Consider the following 8511-nt stretch of genomic DNA (forward strand, 5'->3'; position numbering starts at 1 on the left):
TGCTGGGGGTCCAACCCACGGCTTCATTTCTGTTAGCGAGCACTCCACGTGAGGATTACAGGCGTGCACTCCCATACACTGCGATGCTGGAGGTCTGATCCACGGCTTCATTTCTGCTAGCTGAACACTGCACTATCGGAGCTACATCCCCAACTTGAATTTGGCCAAAATCATTAGCACATAGTTGGCACAGAATAAGCATCCTGTTACTCTTTATAATGGCTGTTTTAATTGTCTTTTTTCTTCTGTAAGACCAAAATACAGCATTTTTCCAGCTTCATTTTTATTATGACAATGTACAAATATACAGAAAATAGTGTAAAAAAATACCCTTTTACCCACTGGAGATCCAACAACATTATGCCAAACTTCTTTGTGTGTGTATACTTTTGTTAAACTATTTGAAAATAAATAACAACTCTTACAACCATTACTAATTTAAAATACTCTGGTGTGCACTTCATATTAATAACTGTGATGCCCTTAGCTGGACAGCTAGCAGTAATCTCCTAATATGTAATAGTCTGGATAGTTTATATGTTAAATAAAGAAGAAATATGAGCTAATTGAGGGACCTGGTTAGTTGCTAGACTCCTTTTCTCATAAACTATGTTATTCCTGTTTCCCTGAAATGGAAGAAACTAGAATTCTTATTTCTTCCTCAATTAAGTCCAAATACTGATCGTTTGTCTAGGACCATGTACACCTCTCATCATTAGTCTACATGCCAACATACACTTTTGTACCAGTCCATGAGTTTTGGTGTGCGCCAGTATGATATGGTGAATACTGTCAGTCTTTGTTCCACTGCCTCTCAACATCAACACCGCTCCCCACTCCCATTCCACTCTTGGTATCTCTGTGTCTTTCAGATCAAATTGTGCACTCTGGTTGTTGGGAGGAGCTTTCCTGCCGCCTGAACCATTGGTGGTCTCCTGGTTCAATAGTTTTCAATATGTATCAATTTGGATTCAACCAGTGAGCTCCAGGGACCACCTCAAGGGTAAGGTGCTGGCCAAGAGCACCCTACAGTTACTTTTCTCATTGCCATGACAATATATCCGACTTCAACATCTACAGCAAGGAAAGATTTTGACTCACCGTTTCTGAGATTCAGCCTGCAGTCCTTGGCTCTGTTGCTTCTGGCCAGTGAGGCAGAGACAGCATCCTGTCTACAGGAGTATGATAAGGGACTCGCAAGGAAAAGTAGCCCATTGCAATTGGTGGGAGTGATCGTGGGCTGCCCTAGCCCAATGCAGGGCTCACTATAGGCACTCGTTGATTGATAGGAGATATTGTACCATCTCATCTCAGTTTTAATGAGCTAATATCAAGCTTTACTATACAAAACACCCCAGGAAGGTCTATGACCAAAGAGTTGTCTTGCTTTCTCAGAGCACAGCCACAGAATTATATCTCTTAAGATTTGTGTTTTTTTTTTCTAGAAGATATAATCAACCTAGCCATGAATTTCTTGACTGATGGTCAAACTATATTTTTGTTTGTTTGTTTTTTTCTGCAATGGAAACTGAACCTAGGACTTACCATGTGATTTTCTTTTGGGACGAGTTCTCTCTAAGTTACCTGAGTCATCCGATATTGTGATTTTTCCTGCCTCAGTGTTCTGAACAGCTAGGGTTATAGGCACACGACATCAGGTTCAAAGAGTAAACCAGTTTTTAAGAGTATCATTCATTTTTAATCGCTCACACTAAATTCCAGTAGAGTGAAAGAACAATTTATTTTTTTACTGTAGTCATCGTCGTCATCATCATCATCATCGATCAGGATGGCCTGGGATTCTCGTTATAGCTAAGGGTATTCTTGGACTCCTTCTCTTCCTGCCTCTATCTTCTATGTGCTAGAAATATAGTGTGCCACCACGCCCAGCTGAATGATTGTTTAAAAAATTCCCTTATTCTATCTTAGTTCCTACTCTAGAGAAGCTCACAAATGTCTTAGAAAAAGGAAATGATATTTTGGAATCCAAAGGAGACTTACCTCTAAAGCCAAGAATGCATCCTTCATCTCCAAGGTCAGTACTCGCTTTGTGATTTCCATACACGAAGCCCCTCTCCTCTGCTCATTCACCAGAAAGCTCTATTTTACCTGTTGGTGGCCATTTATGTGGCAGACCATAACTTTCCAGTTCAAAAGACCTTAGTAGACAAGCCATGAGAAATAGGGTTAATTATTTATTGGAAGTGCAACTAAACCTTTATCATGCCAAACCCAAATTGTCATTTTTTTGGCAGGTACTTTATGACAAACAGATGAATAATACTTTAAAAATGTTACTCGAAAGTTAACTTAGTTTCTGTGGGTTTGTTTATGGCTAACATCTGTTAGGGCCGTGAGATAATAGTCTTGGAAATAAAACCCATTAGGGGCATGATAGAGTTTAGTGTGGAAGAGGTTAGGATTCTCTAATGGCTCCTGCAAATGTGCATTATCTGTGTTACTATGTAATGAATGTTGGCTTCTCCACTAGAATCTAAGCTCCATTGTTCTTGGAGACTGACCTCACTATTGTATGTTGCCCTGGTATCTTGCAAAATGCATGATATTCAGACATTATATTTTTGTTAACAATATGAAAGACAGATTCTGATGTAATCCTGGAGTGCTCTGCTCAGAATAATATGTTTTATCTAGAGTTTGGGATGAACTCACAGAAGATAGGATACAAATGTGAGGTGGGGGTGGAGTGGAGGGTGGGGAAAAGTGTTGGTATAGGCACTTGGAAGCCATTATTTGCAGGCTCAAAATATGAAAATTGGCATTTCCTGTGTTTAACCTGAATGTGATTGTTTTTGAAAAAAATTCTGTCTCAAATATCTGAATTTGAAAGGCTTAAATACAGCACATTTAAAAAGAGAACCGTGTGTCCTACCATAATCTCTGAGGATGGGTGAGTAGCAGTGTTTCACATAGGATGATAACATTTTCAGATGCTTGAGAAAGTAGAATTGACTTAATTCATATGCCTGAGTCCTAACAGAACTGGGACTAATAACTGGAAGTGACTCAACAGTTAAAGAGTCCTTCGTGGAGCTGGAGAGATGACTCAGTGATTAAGTCTTATAGAAGAGCAGATTCAGTTGCTAGGACTCACACTAGGTAGCTCATAATTGCTTGTAACTCCAGCTCTAGAGGATCTGATGTCCTCTCTTGGCCTGTGTGGGCAACTATACACATGTGTACACTCAAAGACACACAGACTCATACACATGAATAAAATAAATAAATCATTTAAAATGTGAAGATATAGTTTAGAAGTATTTTGTAACTTTCATAGTTGTTCTGGTGATCTCTCTCTCTCTCTCTCTCTCTCTCTCTCTCTCTCTCTCTCTCTGCATGAGATAGACTCTCATGTCATCTAGGCTGGCCTTGAACTCCTAATCCTCCTGCCTCTACCTTTCAAGTGGTATTTTAGTTATACACCAGTACAGCTAGCTCTTGGTTGACAACTTCTTTTGTCAATCTGAGAAGCTCTTGCTCAGTCATATTTTAAGGGTGGATTTAAAGCATATCAGAGAGGGGGCAGATGACCTGAGGGGTTCACCCCATCTTCCAAGTTTATGGCCAGGCTTCAAGGAACTCTTGAGGCCCATTAATCTAGGTCCAGGTAGACTATCTCTAAGGGACTATTCCATTTACTAGTTAAGTACTTTATGACCTAAAGTGAAAGGTATCACAAATCACAGTATGTATTTATAGGAAAAAGTTGGGGATAGATCTAAAGTGAATGTGTATGCACACAGGCTAAATAAATATTGTCACAAGAATGGGACCACAATCAACACAAAAATGCTCTTAAGGTATGGCATTGATATTGCCGAAGTCTTTATATAAAACAGAAACGGAATGAAGTTGATACAGCAGTGGTTGAGGACTGTCTCTTCCCTGTCCATTGGATGAGGACATTCAGCTCAGCATGTATTTACCCCCAAAGACTCAAGAGACACAGGGAGAATGGGACAATTCTGCCTTTTATGGCTTCAATCTACAGCCTGATCTTTGTAGCCTAATGCCTTTCAGGGGAAGCCTGAGGCCTCTTTTTTACCTAAGCCTGCTTCAAAAGCTTCTGTGTACTTGTCCCATTAGAAGTTTACTGATGTTTATAATGGACTGTGTTTTAGGCGCAGTGACTTTCATTCCATCTCATCAGGAATGAATGACGGTCAAGCAGGTAGTATCTCTGTTGTAGAGGTGAGTGATTGATAGGTAGATGTTCAATCACCTGGCTAGGTCCAGACAATTACTGAGGAGACTTGGACTGAACCTCAGATCTTAGAGGCTGGAGAGATGGCTCAGTGGCTAAAACCACTTGCAAAAGAACCAGGTTCAGTTCCCAGCACTCGTCTGACATCGCACAACCATCTGTAACTCCAGTTCCAGGGGCTCTGTCATCCTCTTCTGAACTCACCAGGTACCCATATGGTATACATACCTACATGCAGTCAAAAACATTCATACACATAAAAATTAAATAAACACATCTGAAGTGTCTTAAACCCATGTCTTCTGGTTCTAAGTCATGTGCTTTCAATAGCCTTGTGAATCATATTTTTTCCGTCAACTGTAAGCCAGTGGCTGTTCGTACACTTAAGGCTGTGCTCACATCAGTTTCAGATTTCATCATCCCCCACAGATCCCTGCACCCATTAGGAGTCACTGCCCAACCTGTTCTTCCCCAGCTTCTGGTAGCTAGTCTAATCTGTGTTCCTTTAGCCCCAGCATTTCACATAGATGGAAACACTATGTAGCCTTTCATGTGTGTCTTCTTCAACGTGGCACAATGTTTCCAGGGTCTATTGTGTGATAGGATATTCCTCTTTACAGCTGGATACTATTATATTTTATAGTCTTTATTTTTTATTGCTTCATAAAATCAACAAACATGTGGACTGTTCCACTGGAGAGTTATTAGGAGAGATTCTACTACGAAAATTCAGACACGCCCTTTTGTCTGAACACAGTTTCTGTTCTCTTCAGTTTAGACCCAGGAGTGGAAGTGATGCGTGCTAACTCCTTGCTGAACTCTTTGAGGAGTGACTGAACTTCCCGCCCCCACCAAAGCCTGCAGCATTTTTACATTTCACTCAGCAGTGAATGCTCACATTTCTCCATACTCTTTCCTGCACTTGTTTCTTTTCTTGTTCGATTACACTGTAGTGCAAAGTCACAGTTTCCCATAAAGAGTCAGGATGGAGACCGTCCTGGTTAGTCTTATGTCAGTTTGACACAATCGGGAATTATCTGAAAGGACAGAACCTCAACTGAGGAAGTGCCTCCATAAGATCAGGCTGTAGTCAAGCCTACAGGGAATTTTCCTAATTAGTGACTAACAAGAGAGCGCTATGCACATGGTGGGTGGTGTCATCCTTGGGCTGCTGGTTGTAGGTTCTGTAAGAAAGCAGGCTAAACAAGCCACAAGGAGCAAGTCACTAAGCAGCACCCCTCCACGGCCTGTATCAGCGCCTGCCTCCAGGTTCCTGCCCTGTCTGAGCTCCTGTCCCGATAGCCCTTTTTGATGAACAGTGGTTTGGAAAGCCAAATAAACCCCTTCCTCCTCAAGGTGCTTTGGACATGGCATTTCACCACAGCAATAGAAACCCCAAGTAGGACACTGAGCATCCCTTCAGAAGCCTACGACTGTTTGTACATTCTACGAATTGTCTATTTAAATCATCTTCCCAGTTTTTAAAGTGTTTTTTTTTTAGTCTTTTCTCATATATTACATCCCAGTTTCCTCCTCCTTCCCCTTCTCCCATTCTCTCCCCCAGATCCTCGCCTCCCTTCAGAAAAGAGCAGGCCTCCCAGGGACATCAACCAAACATGGCTTAACTACAATAAGACCAGGCATATACCATCACATCAAGGCTGAACAAGGCAACCCAGTAGAAGTAAAAGAGTCCCACAAATAGGCAAAAGAGTCAGGGACAGCCACCAGACTCACTCTTAGAATTTCCACCAAAGTAGGTTTCTTTTTTTTTTTTTTTTTCCTTTTTTTTTTTTTTTTTAAAAAAAATGTATCTTAGAATCTAAGATTATTATGTATCTTGGAATCAGCCCCATATGAGATCGGTAATTTGGAGTGTTTTCTCCTACTCTGAGGGCTGTATTCATTTTCCTAAAGGTTTGATGTTTAGACACCATCCAAGTTATCTTTTATTTGATTTCTTCTGCTTTCAGTTTCACACCCAAGAAATCTTCCCCATTTAAAGGTCAGAAACTTTGACATTATAAAGATCATTTTTAAACTGGACTTTCTAAAAAGTCCCATGAGGAGTGGGAGGCATTATGCGGCTTAAAGTGAGCCAGAACCTCCATTTAATGCTGGGAAAACTTGGTTTATTTTTTACTAGAGGATAGAACATAATATTAAAGAATTCATAAATCATCTCCCAAATTAATAATTTATATGCAGTGCTTATTACAGGGCATTGCATATATTCTGGCTATTATTTTAATCACTATAGACTTAAAAGTCAATGTTCTGAATAAACTGTTAGAAAACAATAGAGCTTGGAATTCATGCTTAAGAGAAAAATATCCAAAGACATTAACGTGCGGTAGCTTAGCTAAGGAGGCGTCTTTAACCCTGTTCGGACAACTAAAGCACAGCATCTCTACATGTAGGCAGGAGAGCAAAGGCTTGTGAGCCTTGGGAAGAAAAAGAAGTCATTTTACATCATTTCAAATGTATAATTTATGCTAATGTACACTCAAGACTGTTTGTTTCCCTATTGTTAAATCCTGGTATATGAGTCGCTTCATCACAGAACAAGTAACTGGGAACGTTAAGGCTGTGCGCCTCTAAAAAGGCCTCTGTAACTCCGTCAGAGTCCACTGGGCAACCTCAAAGGAGAGTTCCAAGTAAGCAGTTTACCACTCATGATTGTACACAGAATGCAATTCGATGACATCGGGCGCTGTTTGACTCAGTCATTAAAGATTTCACAGAGTTGTCCCCATTTCAACCAGATTAACACACAAGCATCCTGCAGGGTGGGCTGTTTTTTAATGACTGGTAGTGGGCATGGAGGGGCACTCTTACATGAGGCATGGGCCTCAGGCAGTGCTTCCTTCCTGTGGCACAGAGCACACGAGTCTTCAGGTGCTAGGGAACCAATCTGTGGCTCTGAAGTTGATGTGATGTCTATTCACTCCACAATATTCATAGAAGTTGCGAATGAGGGGATGAAGATACCCACACTCTTAGACACATACCATTGATGATTACTATGAGGAATGGCCAACATCTCAGCAGAAAGAGAGACAAAAAATGGAATATTTAGACGTGATTTATATGCATATTAAACATCAGAAAGTTAGAATTAAAACAGTAGAAGATAACTTCCAGTCACTAGATTGAACAAAGTGAGAAGATGGCAAAGCGAAGACTCATGGTATTCACATGCTCATGGCAGGAATGGAAATTAGTGTCATTTTTTTTTTTGGCAAATCAAAAATGTCAAATGTATGTATTTTTTTTTTTTATTTAAACCTTCTATGTCTAGGGTATTACTGTGTTCATTGCTTACAACCTTAGAAATAGAGCAAGAGATAGCTATCTTCAACACCACTTTACTAGCTGGATAAATTAAAACCTAGTAAAATCCCCGCTTTAAAAAAACAACACATATATATTATAAGCGCACAGTGACTGCCTCTGAGACTCAGAAACGTGGAAAGAATAACACACATTCGCTTCCCCGTGTATTATTGTAGTGTCTAGTATTTTTTAAATCATCTGTATCCCCCTCTAATTCTTAAAAAGTAAATTTGTGGGCATCCGAGTCCAGTTCTGAGTTGGACAGTAGCCAGCAAACTGCTTCCGTCGTGTATTACAGAATGTTGAGCATACTTTTTGTTAAGTACCCACAGGGTAGCAGATGTTTTTCCCTGAGGGGAAGCAGCTTTCAGCACAACCCCAAACCCATGAATTAAGGCACGGTTCATAATAAGAACTCAAGGAACACCAGATACGAGATCATCCTTAACAGAAGGTGGTTGGGGTTAATGACAGATTTAGGACAATGACAGAAGTATAAGTACTTAGCCCCAAATGCATGCTGGAGGAGGGGCCGTGTTTTGTGGACATGTACAGTCTTGAGGACCACGAGCCTCTTTGCACAGGTCTCTGAGCAACGCAGCCATTTTACAAGATGTTTCCAGCCAAGCAGAATCCTGAGCACTCAGTTTTCTGGGGGTGGGGCTCAGATGTGGGGACCACTAACAATAAGCTTCATTTAGAATAACTGCTTTGTTCCGGACACTGCTAGGCCTTTCCACAGACAGACATTATTTAAAGAATCAGTAAGTGGAGGCTGGACTCTCCCCTCCCATTAAGTCGCACACTTCCGTTTTCCTCACTCTAACAACCTCCTGGCCAGTGTTTCTCTTAGGCTGACACCACACGCTGCAGCCAGTGTGGCTGTGTGGGACCAAGAGGCTTCACGGCCCTGAGGTCCTCATAGACAGGAAGTGCTTTTATACAAATCT

The sequence above is a fragment of the Arvicanthis niloticus genome, chromosome 21 (genome assembly GCF_011762505.2).
Source record: "Arvicanthis niloticus isolate mArvNil1 chromosome 21, mArvNil1.pat.X, whole genome shotgun sequence".
Lineage (NCBI taxonomy): Eukaryota > Metazoa > Chordata > Mammalia > Rodentia > Muridae > Arvicanthis > Arvicanthis niloticus.